Source organism: Athene noctua, chromosome 1 (assembly GCF_965140245.1).
Source record: "Athene noctua chromosome 1, bAthNoc1.hap1.1, whole genome shotgun sequence".
Classification (NCBI taxonomy): Eukaryota; Metazoa; Chordata; class Aves; order Strigiformes; family Strigidae; genus Athene; species Athene noctua.
This window is the reverse complement of record NC_134037.1, coordinates 125,534,864-125,549,252: the sequence shown is the minus strand read 5'-3', so window position 1 is coordinate 125,549,252 and position 14,389 is coordinate 125,534,864.

The following is a 14,389-nucleotide window of genomic DNA, read 5'->3' as shown; positions in this document are numbered from 1 at the left end:
AGCTGAGGGCTGAGGACTGCCTCCCCAGGGAGCACTTTATGGACCAAGGGGTATCCCTGAGGGTACCTTTGTTTTGGAGGGATGCTAACAAGGAGACAGAACCTCCCAGCTGGTCCCAGCACTGCTGCCTCAGATTCTGCTTGCTGGTTACCCAAACTCTGGGGCTTCTGCTTTGCTCACAGTCTGAGAAATGAAGGGCTGAGTGAGCCGCAAGGCTAATGTTTTCTGAAGGTGATGGGAGAGGAGGAGCTTCTGGGAAATAGGTAGCATGAGGTTTTGTCATGTTTTTGCTTTTCCAGTATGTGTTTTGTGCATCTCATGCCTCAGGGCTGGTAATCCTGTATTCACAGAAAGACTTTTTAAAGTGTATTTTGCAAGAGGCTTATTGGGTAGAAATCATTAAAGAGAAATGAAGGATGCTTTTTGTGATCCTACTGAATGTATCACCTTTGCTCTTTGTAGCATTGAGTACACTGCCTATCTGTACTCACAGCTGCTCACATCAGCTACCTTTTAAATTGCTCAGTGTATTGATTGAGTCAGCGGATCAGAGAGAACAAGTGAAAGGTGTTTTGGAGAAGGATTTTGGAGGAATTCTCAATAATTTTTCCCAGTTCCCTGGGTTTGCCTGATACTATGTTTAATTATGTTGCTTGAACAAACCAAAAAACTGTATCTGTGTAAAGTTCTGCGAACTGTAGCCAACAACAAAAGCATGGGTTAAAATAGATTTTAGACATCTAGTCCTCCAAAGGAAAACTAATCATTGTTGTTTGCTTCCCTTTAGGCACAGGTATTTTCAACTCATAAATAAAGAAGAAACAAATAAACTTTAGCTGAGACATCTGAAACACTAATCTTGTAGACAGGTGATCATTGCTGAGACCGCAAAGCATCTATATTGAAGTTATCTGTTATCATTTGTCTTACAGTAGCAGCTAAAAGCCTCAACTGAGATTAAAAGCAAAGTTCTGGGCTAACATGCTGTGAGAGGCAGCTCCTGTCCCAGGAGATTTATTATTTAAACAGAGATGAGTAAATAACACAGCAAATGTGCAAGGAGCCTGTGGGGATCATGGGAATATTTCACGTGCAGAAACGTGACCCTCTATAGAGCTGAGCGCTCCTTGGGAAGACCTTTGGTCCCTTCGGTTTCCAGCAAGTCAAGAGCAACCATCATCTGTCATGGTGCTGCTTTCTACAGAAAACAGGAGTCTGAGTGTTGACTTTGTAAATATCTCCCTCCTCTAAAAGCAAAAACTGCAGCCTGCTGCTATCACTTTATTAGTTTTTTACTTGTAGTCCTGCTGATTTAAAACCTATATAAAATGGTTTTTTGCTCAGGGACTCTAATTAATTCCTAAGTGCTAAGACTTGAAAGATGACTGCAATGTTTTTCAGATTCACATGGGATATCAGCTGGGTTCTCTGTCACACAGCTTCTGGGAACATGTTATAATTTAAGAGTAGGAGATACTGATTTTGGTTTTTATCATACCAGAAAAATCCAAAATTTAGTTAACTGGGAGTGAGTGAGAGAAGCATCAGTGATTAATAGTGACTGAGAAAGGTCCAAGCTTTGAATCTCTTTTGCAGACTATAAATGCTCATTTGCTTTTACCCTGTGCTTGTGGGCCACTTAATGCCTGCAAAAGGTTATAGCTCAAGCAAGAAAAAATAGATTCTCCTGCTGCTGGGAATGCACTACAGAAAGCTGTGAGCAAGGGGATGGATTTACTGTGCACGTGAAAAAACATCTTTGAGTAAAAGGTGACTTATTTCACAAAGAGTGCAGTTCAAAAGGTACGAGAGTGTTTTCAACAGAATTTCTAATAGTGTGAGTCACTGGCTGTAGTTGTAGATGGGTCTTGAAAGTACTCATGCTGTGATCATTTCAGAGGTGAGAGTGGCTTCTTACATTACAGCTGGAGAGACAGATGTACAAACTGCACAGTTACCACACCTCCCTCATCCATCACCATCCTGCAGCTTGCACAATGTAAACAAGCATTCGTAGCCCACTTCAGTGCCATCCAGAACAGAATAGCATCATTTATAACTTCTTAGCCCCCAAATGGATTGTAAGCCCTCATACTGTCACCTACTGCAGCTCAGTAGCTTCTTAACTGCACAAAGATCTGATTGCATAGAAAGGCTTATCCTGCCTGTAAATCTCATGCTAACCTGTCCAGATGTGCCTGTAGCATCACAGATATGATTTTCAAGAGGCTCTAAAAAGAACACATTTGGGAAAGGCAGGAAGTCAGGGCATGTGGTAACCATATTGGAGCAAGTGCAGTAGTCAGATGGGACATTTTTCCCAGTCCTGGCCTCCAAGCATGGCTTGTGATCCTGTGTTGGGTTGCTGGGTAGGGGAGATATTACCCCAGCCAGTGGTTTGAAACGATTGCAGTTCCATGGTCAGCGATATCCTACTGGAAGCTGAGGAGCTTGTGAGGGTGTATGCGCTATATGCTTTTACAGTGAAATTCCTATTTACACTGGTCTTGGCTTTTTGCAGTTTCTTTGAAAGCCGGTATTGTGAATTTCAGCAAAGCTGAAGAAGATCATTTTCTCTTCCAGCATAAATGTTACTTTCCAAATGGTAATCGCTAATGTAAACTGTTCTATTCACCTACTTCTGAATGGCAAGATCAACATAAAGAAGTAATAAGACAGCTGGAACCAGATGAGAAAACAGTAAAGCTGGAATGAAAGGCACAAATCTAAAATGTGTATGAGGATAATTTTTTTTTTCTAAAAAAAAAGAAAAAGTGGAAACCAGAGAAGAATAAAATAGAAATGACCAAAGCTTTCATATTGAGTAAGAATTAATGTGAACCACTGACCAGACTTGAAATGACTGTCTTTTACTAGATTTTATAAATGCTTCAAATTTTTTTTTCCTATTATTTCGTTGCCTTTTATTAACAAGGACAGTGCACTACAAGACATTTAACTGAAGTCAGTTCCCATGACATAACAAGTTTACTTATTCAGTTTCAAATTTGATGTAGTGTGGAAATATATTTGTGCTCACCGTGTTGTATTTAGTTGGTATGTATTACCAAACTATCTTTTGCTGCATACTGTTCTGGATAGAGCTCAGTCCCTGCTGACCCACACATCCTGTTCCAAAAAGGGTCTGAATACACATGGCAGACTTCTGAACCTTGTGGATCAGTCCTTGACTAGCAGGAACAAAAAGTCCACTTGTGTGTTTTCAAGTTCACATCTACAAAAATGTCTAGGTGCAGACAGCATAACCTATTATATTAATGACTCTACTTGATGGAGAGAAAGTGTTCACTTTCTTAGCACGATGATGATTTTCTGATTTGGCTCTTTACATAGTTCCAGGAAGCCCCTGCTGTATCTGCAAACTGTCAACCAGGGTTTAGATTCACACCTTTTGAGTTTGTCTCTCAAACTCACTTTGATTCCTTTCCTTCAGCAGAATCCAAATAAGTTAATTGATCATCTGGCTTGTTTCTCACACAGAAAACTGCTTGCCTGTGTGAGGTGATCTATCATTTTGTTACCCTGTGGTGACCTGACAAGAGGATTAGAGCCAGACATTTCTCATCCATTTATATTTAATTAGAAATAACCATTAGCAAGTTTGGGACTTTCAATAATTGTGCATTTCCTGCTTGCATTTATTTTTCCTTATCATTGCTTTCCTGTAACTCTTAGATTAACCAGTAATGATGCACTAATTGATTGGTGAGGTTGTAAATAGGTGGCCAGAACTGGTGAGTGCTTTTGATTAAATGTAAAGCAGCAAGGCTTCTGATAACAGAAAAACACTGCATAATACCAAATTTTTATATGTTTACTCATGCTGAATTATACACTTTTGTTTAGGTACTTCAGATGGCCTTGATGAACCTTAATAACTGTCTTGGAATAATATGTGTCTCCTGAATGACAGTTAGAGTGTCAGAATCCCGGCCTAAGAAGCTTACCCAAGACATTTGCACTTTCTGAAAAGTTCATTAAAACATTGAAATCAATTCTCATAAATTTTAGAATAGTGCATTTTTATTTCAGTAAATGCTAAGCACCACAAAGAGGTAAGTTGCTGTTAGCAGTTACTCTAAATCAGATTAGCTTGGATACCCTTCAAAAAACAATTTACACTAATTTTAAAATAGTGTGATAATGAATTGCATTAATTGTTAATGTTCACTTTCAGTGTCATTACAGAACACATCCTAAATCCTTCCCCGCAGGACGACCGATTGGCAGTATGTGCTGAGAAAAGAAATGCAAGAAGCCTGGGTATAATTATTTGTTTGTAATGGCTCAAGCCCCATTACTTAGGAGAGTGATTTTGCTCATGTGCTCAAACTCTTGCAGCTCAATGACAGAGGTCCCTGGCAGACGTGAGCTGCTCACTTTGCATCAGCATGATTGACTTCAGCAGGATTTGTACAGACCAAGTAGCAGGACCAGAATGACCTAAAAAGTATCAGTTGACATATTCTGATACCGTTCAGATTTGCCTTTTTGAAAACTGCATAAAGTATGTATCAAAAGGTGATGACATGAAGCAAAGCAGCATTTAAAATATACACCCCAGAACTGCATACTATGGAAAGTCTGAATTATAAGTGGTGCTTATTTTCATTCATGGCAGGTTTTATAGTGCCTAGGAGTTAATTCTATGTGCAATATTTTTGTTCTTTCTCCTGTCTCTGTGAGATAAAGAATAACTTCTACGCTTTAAAGGATCTTTCTTCTCTTGGTGGTTAAGTGTTCATTGATTGTCAAGTGATTGATTTATTTGATTGATTGATTGATTGATTGGTTAAGCATTCATTGTGTATTGGCTCCAACCGCATCCCTGAGGGCTGTCCATACACACAGACTAAGCATAAGCAGTTGAGGAACAGAAAAGTGATTTGATAGTTAAATCATAGGATCGGGATTCAGATTCTCAGAGATATATTACTGCACCTTCTTATGCTTAAATTTTTCACTTGAAGAATGAGAGGGTCTCAGGAGTCTTTCATCTGGTGGTTTATGCACAGAAGCCATATTGATAACTGTTTCCAGGACCAGATGAAACAAAGCTTTCCATTATAAACCTGTTTGGTAGTGCTGGACTTACCAGATCAGAATCAAGAACATTAAAAATATGTTCTCTTTTTGGTAGATGTCTAAAACTTTTAAGGGAGAAAATTCTTTAATATACATATAAAAGTCTTTTATAATGCCTCTGATAAGATCCCTGTACTGGTTGACTCCACTTGTACCCTGACTGTTTGAATTCACACTGGGGAAACCAGTGAAATGTGAATGTGAGAGGTTTCCAAAAGCAACTCTTCCCATGGAACTGCCAAATACAGAGTTCTCTGCAAATCAAAGGTCAGTTATTTGGGAGGGCAGATGGGTAAGGGAAGAGGCTGAGTGACATTTAGAAAAGGAAGGGAAGTTGGAATAGTGAAACAGAAAGGATGAAGGAAAATAAAAGGTGAGAAGGTGAAAAGTTTAAGCTTCCAAGAGAAAGATGAGGAGTGAGTGCTGTAGTAGTACAGAACTCATATATCTAACAGGTACCTTTAAGGCAAGGATTTCAGTCCCTTTGATTAGATGGCAGGGAAGAGCCACACAAACTAAGTAAGTAAGGAGGGAAGCATGCAGAAAGTATTGTAAAGTCTCGTCCATATGGAAGAAACATAAGGCAAATCACCTGCTGGGCAGTGGGCAGTGCCAGCTGCCCTTATAGGGGAAGACAGGCAAATTCATAAAACTGCCATAACACTCTAAAGCCACAGGCTGTTCTGGAGGGTTGGCCATCACATAATCTCATGTGGAATCTGGTCCATTTAATTCCAAATGGAATTAAATATTTGCAAGGCAGGACAACATAATTTGTCTTTCATTTGGTTGTCTCTTATATTTACTGATTTCTGTTAACACATGTAAAACCTCTATTCCCCCTGCCTGCAGAGCAAATACCCTGAACCCACAGCAGTCAGTGACACAGCAAGACTGGCACGTCTCACTGCCAGTCGTTAACAGAATCATGCTGGTGCCTAATTGCTTGTCATGGTTCATGCACTCATTTGCAGACTGCCTGAGGAGTCACAGATGGGGACACCAGCTACCAGATCCTCGGAGTGTTAAAATCTTGCTGCACATTGTGATAACAGATGCTGGTGTAGGTTTCACCTTATTAAGAAAGTCTCATCAAAGTATCGTGCTGGAGACAGGATATCTATTCCAAACAGCTGCAGTTCATGGGTAGGTGTGTTTGAGAATCCCTTCAGTCTTTGGCAGCTGCTTTACACCACCTGAAGGGCCTGCACACTCTTGATCTATATAATTATCTGTTATCATTAGGTTAAATTTAGAGTAGGATATGAATTAGCTGAAAGAAATGGGGCACATTCAATAGAAGATGCACTGGAACACTGCTGAGCTTGTGAGTGCACTGAAGTGGCTCATACGTGTAACTCGAAGGCATTCCTATTTCATTTTGGAAAAACAATACCTGGATGACTAATAACCCAAAGAGGCAGACTCAGCAATACACAGGGAGCATTCTTGCTCCCACGTGTGCCATGATTAGATTTCAGGTAGGCTGCAGCTAACCAGCTATCATAAAGGCTTTTAGTAACACAGAAGCACTGCACCATCAGCAACACAACAAAGGGAAGGTCAGCAAGAGCTGCAGGTGTTCAGCATCTCTTGGGATCTGGCTCAGGTGCAGCTGAGGAACAAACGGTCCAAATACACCTAAGGTCTTGCTGTACTCCTTTCAGCCATACTGCGTGAAAACAAATAAACCAGAATCAAAAACCCAGCCACAAAACATGGAAAATCCATTGCTCCAAAATTAAATGACTGTGTCCTCCAAGGTAGGAGAAAGACCACATTTTCCTTTCCAGAGAAGTCTAAATATATTGATTCAAATTGCCTGGAGAAATCTCCAGGCCCTCAAGATTTGCTAATACTTATTTTAATATTTTTAACGCCTTTAGTTGGTGACTTGATACAACCAAAATGTGACTCAACCAAGAATTTAGTGGAGGATGGGGGAAATATCACAAAATACCCTTTCTCACCATTCTCTGCCAGCTTTTGGTCTTTGTGGTAGACAAAATGACAGACCATTGCCCAGTGAGCCCTTTTTTAACCTTATTCACTCTTGTGGTCAAAGCACTCACAGCCTGACTCTCTCGAAAACATCAATAATGCTTTGCCTGTTGACAGCAGCTGAGAGCAGGAACGGAACAAAACATGAAGCATGTTCATTAAAGCAGGGGACACAGAGTGATGGCTAAATAAGCGGCTCAATCCATCCTGTGAAACTCAGAGAATGACTCCAGCGGGAAGGTAGTGCCCATGTCAAAGCTTCAGCTTTGGGATGAGTATATTTGTTTTACACTGCATGGGAGAAATACAGGCTTTATAAAGCTGATCTCTCCCATTAGATGACCCAGCTGCCCTCACCTCAGGGCTTGTTTTCCAAAAGGACCTGTGGGAGACCTCCAGTTTGTCTGCTGGGTCCTAATGGCACTGAGCCTGCAGCCTCTCAATTCATGGTAAGGAATTCACTTGGAAATAAGAAATTGCAAATTCATTTCCTTCCCCATTATGAAAAATTGAATTTCAATTGGCTTTCCTCCCTCTCCTTGTATGGCTGCAGTGATTGAAAATGTTCTGCCTTAGAAATAACATCTTCCAGCAGATCAGACAATACTGCCAAGCAATTATCAAAAAAGAGCCCTTGGCATAGATAAGGGACCTTAACTACACCGTTAGCAAGGCAAACTCCTGTGCCTTCTGGTCTGCCTTTAGTACCTCTTGCCACATCTTTTGATCATGACTCAGCCAATGCAGCTATGAATTTATAGCTGAAACATTGCTCAGACTGTGCATCTGGCACCAGCAGGTTGATCTGAGTCTGTTCTGTTCACAGAAAGGGAAATGGAAGTGTAGGGTTGCTGAGAAAGGTATGACTGATACACCGAAGTAGAGGAACAAAAAGGAGCTTCAGTTCAGGGAGAGAAACCAGGGAAACTGAGCTCAGCCAGTCAGGAAGAAACACACTGGAAGGGAGTATGCTGAGGGGAAGATGGTGATGAGAGCAAGAGAGGGGGTAAAGGAGTGAAGAGACTTTGAAACCTTCAGATTTATGTCAAAAGAAATAAAGCCTATCATAAGGTTGCCTTTTTTTCAGTACAGTTTTATTTTCCTGCAGTATTTTGCAGTGCATTTAATACTCTGGAACATGACAGCCTTAAGCTGTCAAGTGTGCCAGAGCTGAAACACAAATAAAAACAAAAGACAACTCACTGAACGGCCAAGGTTATAGCAGCTGTTTCCTTGTGATCACTGCTTCACATCTAATTATTCCTCAACAAGTTTTAAGAACCTTCTCGGCTATGATAAGCATGTATTTGAGGGAGTTAAATAAAACATTGTGACAGGCTTTTATATGACCTGAGGCACCCTGCTTCAGAGTAAGGATCATTGAGAAAAGTGGTTCCCTCTGAAACAACCTCAGAGCAGCTCTGCTGGTGCAAACTTGTGGTTCAAGGTCAGCGTTGTCACCAGCAGTGGCCATTGAGCAGGTATGTAGAAAGGAGTAAGTACAAGGTTCATATAAATGAGACTATCCCCTAATTATTTTCCAGCCTGCGGCTACTTCATTTTGGGTTTTTATGCAATTGTTTGGCTGCTTAAGATTTCCCAGTGCTTTCAAGCACTTGTCCAGTTGCAATTAAAAGAATTTTGGTATTATAAAGCAATGTGAGAAGCAAGAAGTACTTGAGAAATGTTGAGGACAGGTGACTGTGACTGCAGAGCTTCTAATAGGAACAACCAGAAACAGAAACCCGTGACTAAATCTAGGTTATGCTTTGGTGGAGGGCTACTTGGATCGTTTCACAAAGGTTTGCTGAGCAGGGAAGGGTACACCAGTTCCATGTTTGCAAAGGCAGTCAGATGCTGCAACTGTGCAGCACAGCCAATTGCCAAGAGCTTCAGAAGATGCTAAAAAAAAAGCCATAATTGGTGAGATACTTCTCCTTTCCTCATCTTTCATGCTTAAGTTTTATGAGCAGACCAGGGAACTTAATACTCATCTCATTCTTGCTTTCCATCCTGTACATGATGACCCTTATGCAGGTATAAGAAGTTTCTTAAGGGAGAGAAAACAAAGTGATCCTTTATGTTAAATCATGCCCTCCACACTGGTTTCAGCAGGCTGTTGTACCTGAGGAAAGCTGATAAGTCTTATCAAGAGGGGACTGCGGTTGTACCTCAGATGGACCCATGTGTTTCTCAGCAATTATTAGCCATTGATGTTCAACTGATTTCCAAGAATTTTGCCACCTAGGAGATGTGAAACTGAAAATTACTCCTGTGTTATTAATGCATTTACTGAATGATCCCTTGCCTTGTGGTTAAAACTAAGGATATGAAAACGAGGCCTATGAAATGGAAAATTGCTGATGGCTAAATTGGAAGTTACAAAGGAGAAGGTGAACTTTTATTTTAAATAATAATGCATTTTGCTGTTCTGTTCTTTGAGCAGGTTGCTTTGACACACTGAAGCAAAACAAGTTAATCTTTTGGGCTCAAAAGTAGCAAGTATTTGAGGTCCATTTCTGCAATAAGGTTTTGAGAAGATTCCTAAATAGCTTATGAGAGATGATGCATGATGAAAGGAGTGAAGACAGTGATTTTTGCACTTTATTACAAGGGTTGTCTTGCTTTATCCTCCCCCACAGCCTTGGGGATCAACTTTAAAAGCTCAGGGATGTTGCTGTGAATTATGCAAGTTTCTTTCATGTATCTCTAGGCATCTGTTGACTTTGGAAATCTAGTTATCACATTAGACCTGTTGATTTAGCACACAAATGCTTCTAAACATGATGAATTCTTTGTTGAAATCAATAAACATTTTGTCTTAAAAGGCACTAACAAAGCCTGTCCTGATGGCTTCTAATTTCCTGTCTGTATTTCTGTACCCCCTATAAAAGCAAAACAGAAAATTACTCTTATGTATTTCTCATTAGCTGATATATCAACTGACATCTGATTTTTTAAAACAACAAATGCAATCTGTTCATGCTGTGCATCTTTACAGAAGCCATTCCAGCATAAGTTATCATATTTAGCCAACAGTAAATGTGAAAATATTCCTGCTAACAGCTACCACCTTCTGGAAACAATAGACCACAGGTTCTGATCCCGTTCATTTGAAGCAGCTGAAAATGGATCCACTGTTCACTAAGACTGGCTAATTCACAGGGAAGGAGAAAGCAAGAGTATCCTCTGTCTTTCAGATCCCCAGGCGTATTTTATGTCAAAGAAACATCAGTCTTTATTGTTATTTAGCACTTGCATTAGCAAAATGCTTAATATCTGTGTCTATGGAACAGAACCTGTGGCACTGAATAAGATAACAGTCCTCCTCACAAGAGGTTTACGGAGTATGGAAAAGGCCAGTGGATATAGATCTCTAGGATGTACTGGAATCATGATGGGAAAAAAGGCATCTAACAGACTTCAGACACCCAAGCCAGGCATATGGAGCTCCTTTTCAACTGCCTTGGAAATGAATTTCCCAAAGCTGTAATTTCAAGCCTTATGACTGCTTCAGGCATCCTCTGCAACACACATTTTAATGTATCCAAATAAAACTGAAGGTTTTAATTCTTTCTTTTTGCACCTGTTTATTAAAATATCAAAGGGTTCTTCACGTAAGCGTTTTGAAAAATTACCATTTTACCTCATTATGGGCAACTGAGCTATATCCAGACTGAAGTGTTGCTTTCCAATCACAAAAATTTCCTATGGGACTCCTTTTGCAAGGGCAGCCATTTCAAGCATGACAGTCACTTTTGTCTGTGCAGGATGGATCTGTGTGAGGTACGTTAAGTGTACTGAACAGTGACAGTAATTCTGTCGACAATAGAGAAGTGAAAGCTTCAAAGAAAAACATTAGTGACAAATGTGCTAGAAATACAGGATACCAGCTGGCTGGTCCTCCCTGGAGGCGAACCTTTTTTTAAAATTAAAAGGTCTTTTTCTCTAGGTGGTCTGTTTATCTGTCGTAATTTGACAGTGTATGAAAATGATACCCGAATTTATTTCTCAGAAGGTAATTGCCGTGGCATTTAATCTCTGCGTCATCTTCTAAATCTTTCCAACACTTTACTGTTCTTCTGTTCTCAGGCAGATTCTACATCTCCCAAATGAAGTGATATTTTCCCTCACATGGGCAGTCACCTAGTGGCTGTCACCAAGAGAAAATACCTGCTTGTGTGGGAAGCTAAGCGCAGGAAGGAATGAATAGAGCAGACAGGCAACAGGGCTTGCGAAGCATGTTAGAAACTCTCCTCCCACTACCTGGGGACTCTCTCCAGCACACTTCCTACACCAGGTGAAAAATACCATCTTTCTTTTCAGCTTTCTTTGATGCCTGGGGAGGTGTTTCTGTGTAATGAGTGTCATCGAATCAGCCACAGGGGTCTCAGAGGGCACTGAGAACTCCTGATGCCAACCCTGGCTGTCTCCTGGCTTCCAGTCCATTTGTCTTCAGGTTCTCCCGTACTTAACTCACCGTAAGGGAGCAGAATGATTGCAGGCGCAGCTCTGAGACAGCAGCTTTGGGAGGGTGCCCATCACCCACCAGGGTCTTGGATGTGCCAGTTCCTCTCTAGTTCTCAACTATGATGTGTCTGAGGAGGATAAAGGTGTGTCTGAGAGGATAAAGAATACAAAACTTGCAAAATATTGTGTTTGGCACCAGACACCAAAAGGTTAATTGTAATGGCTTTAAACTGTGAGCATTAAAAAAAAAAAAAATCTGTCCTACTACCTTTAGAGGATAAAGATGATTTGGTGATGAATAGTGTCAGTAACTGAGGATCTAAGCACTCAGGGTAATGTACTATCATTGACCTGTGCAGGATTTGCCCCATGAGACATTTTCTTACATGTCATTATTTTGCCATTCCTAAGTCAACATGTTTCTCCTCTCACTGCTCCCCGACCCCTTTTTTACTAAGATTGCGTTTGAGCCTTTTGCAATAAGTAGAAGTCTGTCTTTCAGGTTCAATATATATTTTATTCAAGCTTCAGTTTGTCTCTGCAGAAGCCCTGGGTAGTATACTCAAGGACTTCCATTTCATTTGTTACCTGATATTGGATTACATTTTGAAAAATGTTTGGTGCTGGCAGTTGAGCTTTGATTTTGAGAACTGCTCAGCTGTTGTGTAAGCTTCTTAGTAATGCAGCAGAATTTACAATAGTGCTCAGTTTTGAGCATCTGCAAATGTATGTTGGTTTTTTTTGGTTTTTTTTTGTAGGAGCAATCATGCTTCTCTGAAGCTTGACTATCTGGATCCTTTATGAAATGCCTCAGTTGGAGAAACTGGATGATGAACCCCCAAAAGCTGGTCCAAAACAGGCTGTGATTTCAGTTTTGCTTTTTAAAGCAGTTAAAATTATAGTTCCAGAAATCATTGTTCTGTCGAAGATGTAGGTAGGATATGAATGGATAGGGGTAGAAAGTTCTTTTAAAATACTGATGTCTGTTTATACAGCATAATGCATGAATTTCCTTACAGTTCTGTAGTATCATCAAATTTGTCTGTTCTCAGATTCTTAAATCATTTTGGAGTCTAACACAAATGCACTTCTGAACCTTTACCCTGAAGTCTCATTAAAAGTTATTGGGATTCCTACACCTAAATTATTTGTGAAAGTTGGAAGTCCTGAAAAATATTATTCCTGCAATTCTTTTAAGTACTTTTACTTGTGCATTGCCAAAGTCTTTCATTAGTTTATTGAGATGTTTAAATTCGTGCTTTTCTGTAAAAGAGATCCAGGGATACTGGATTCTACATTTTATCAGATCCCGGTAGGAAATGGTTGTACATACTTTCCACATATGTCATGGAAGGATGGAGAGATCTTCAGGTCTTGGGACTATCTTGATAGATTTACATTTGGGAATTTTTGTAGGTAAGAGCATTATGAGCATACTTGATAATGATGAGCTTTTATTTCTCTGCAAATGTATCCTGACTCCTCTTTGCCAATCTTAAAAATTACCATTTTTACAGCTTCTGAGCAAGAGCTTTAGCTTAGGGCAATTGTCTGCAGTGCAGAAGATAAGAAGATTTAGATGTGCAAGATGTTTATGTATGTGATGCACAGAAGGGATCCAGGGATCTCCACAGCTTGGGCAGCATCTGCTTTCTCATGCCAGCAAAGACACAAGGACTGGGGAGGTAAACAAACACAAGAGGGACATATGGGGAAGGAAGTGGAGAAAATTAATTGGAAACCCCATCTCTCTCTCTCTCTCTCTCTCTCCCTTCTATTTCTACGGCAAATAAATGCTTGTGAGAAATACTTTCACCCTGTATGTGACGAAGGAGGTGTACACAGAAACTGCTCATTCTGCTTATAGTTCTTACCCCATTTCTTAGCAATTCTGCCAGGAGCTGCTCTGCATGCAAGCAGTGGGCTATCGATTTTCTGCTGTAAAACAAAGAGTATAAGAGGAAATTTCATGTTGAGCAAGACAGTTACTCATCTGTTAGTGGATTTTCCCTCCTGACTAGCTTCACTGCAGTCTTTGGCCTCTCTTTGCTGTTTTCTCTGGCTTTTTCTATAGCAATAGGCTTCCTGTCTACAATGGTGCAGGGAAGCAAACCCCAGCCCAGGGCAGTAGGATGCTGTCCCTCATGTCTCAGCCTCACCAGGGAGTTTGTCCTGAAATTAAAGTTTTTGTTTTCATCAAACTAGAGTCTACTTGGAAACTTCATCCTTTCAGACAGAGTGGGATGGGACCATTGCCCTGGATTGCAGCAGTACCTCAGTGGGGAGCAGCTGGGCTGCAGCAGCTTAAATCTTCAGAAATGCACGGTGCTCTTGCTGCCTGGGAAGGTACATGAACTCAGAAGCTAATGGCCAAGCAGGTACCTACAGGAGCTTATCTTATTTTTAAAGTTGCTCCACTCCCTACAAAAAGCATCTCAGAGGCTGCAAGGTGGAAAGTTAAAGTTGACAGACCAATTCTATTAAAATCAATCCCAAAATCTCCACTGACTTCCTCTGCTCCAGCCAGGGTGCACACTGAAGATTTCAGCTGCAGTCTGTTGCACACTGATACATTCAATACAGCTTTCCACTGCTTAGTTTTGGTATTTAGGAAATGTATGTCTGCTCACTGCAAGAGATGAAGAGATTAAACTATTTAAGAAACTCTGGAAGGCCTAGGTTGGTGTTGGAACTTTATTTTGTTTTGATAATGTTCAGATACTGCATCCCCCTTCTGAACTTTGACTAATTTTCCTCAAAACCTCTAGTTTTCAGAAACATATAGTTGGTTGAAATATTTAATGTTGCTTTC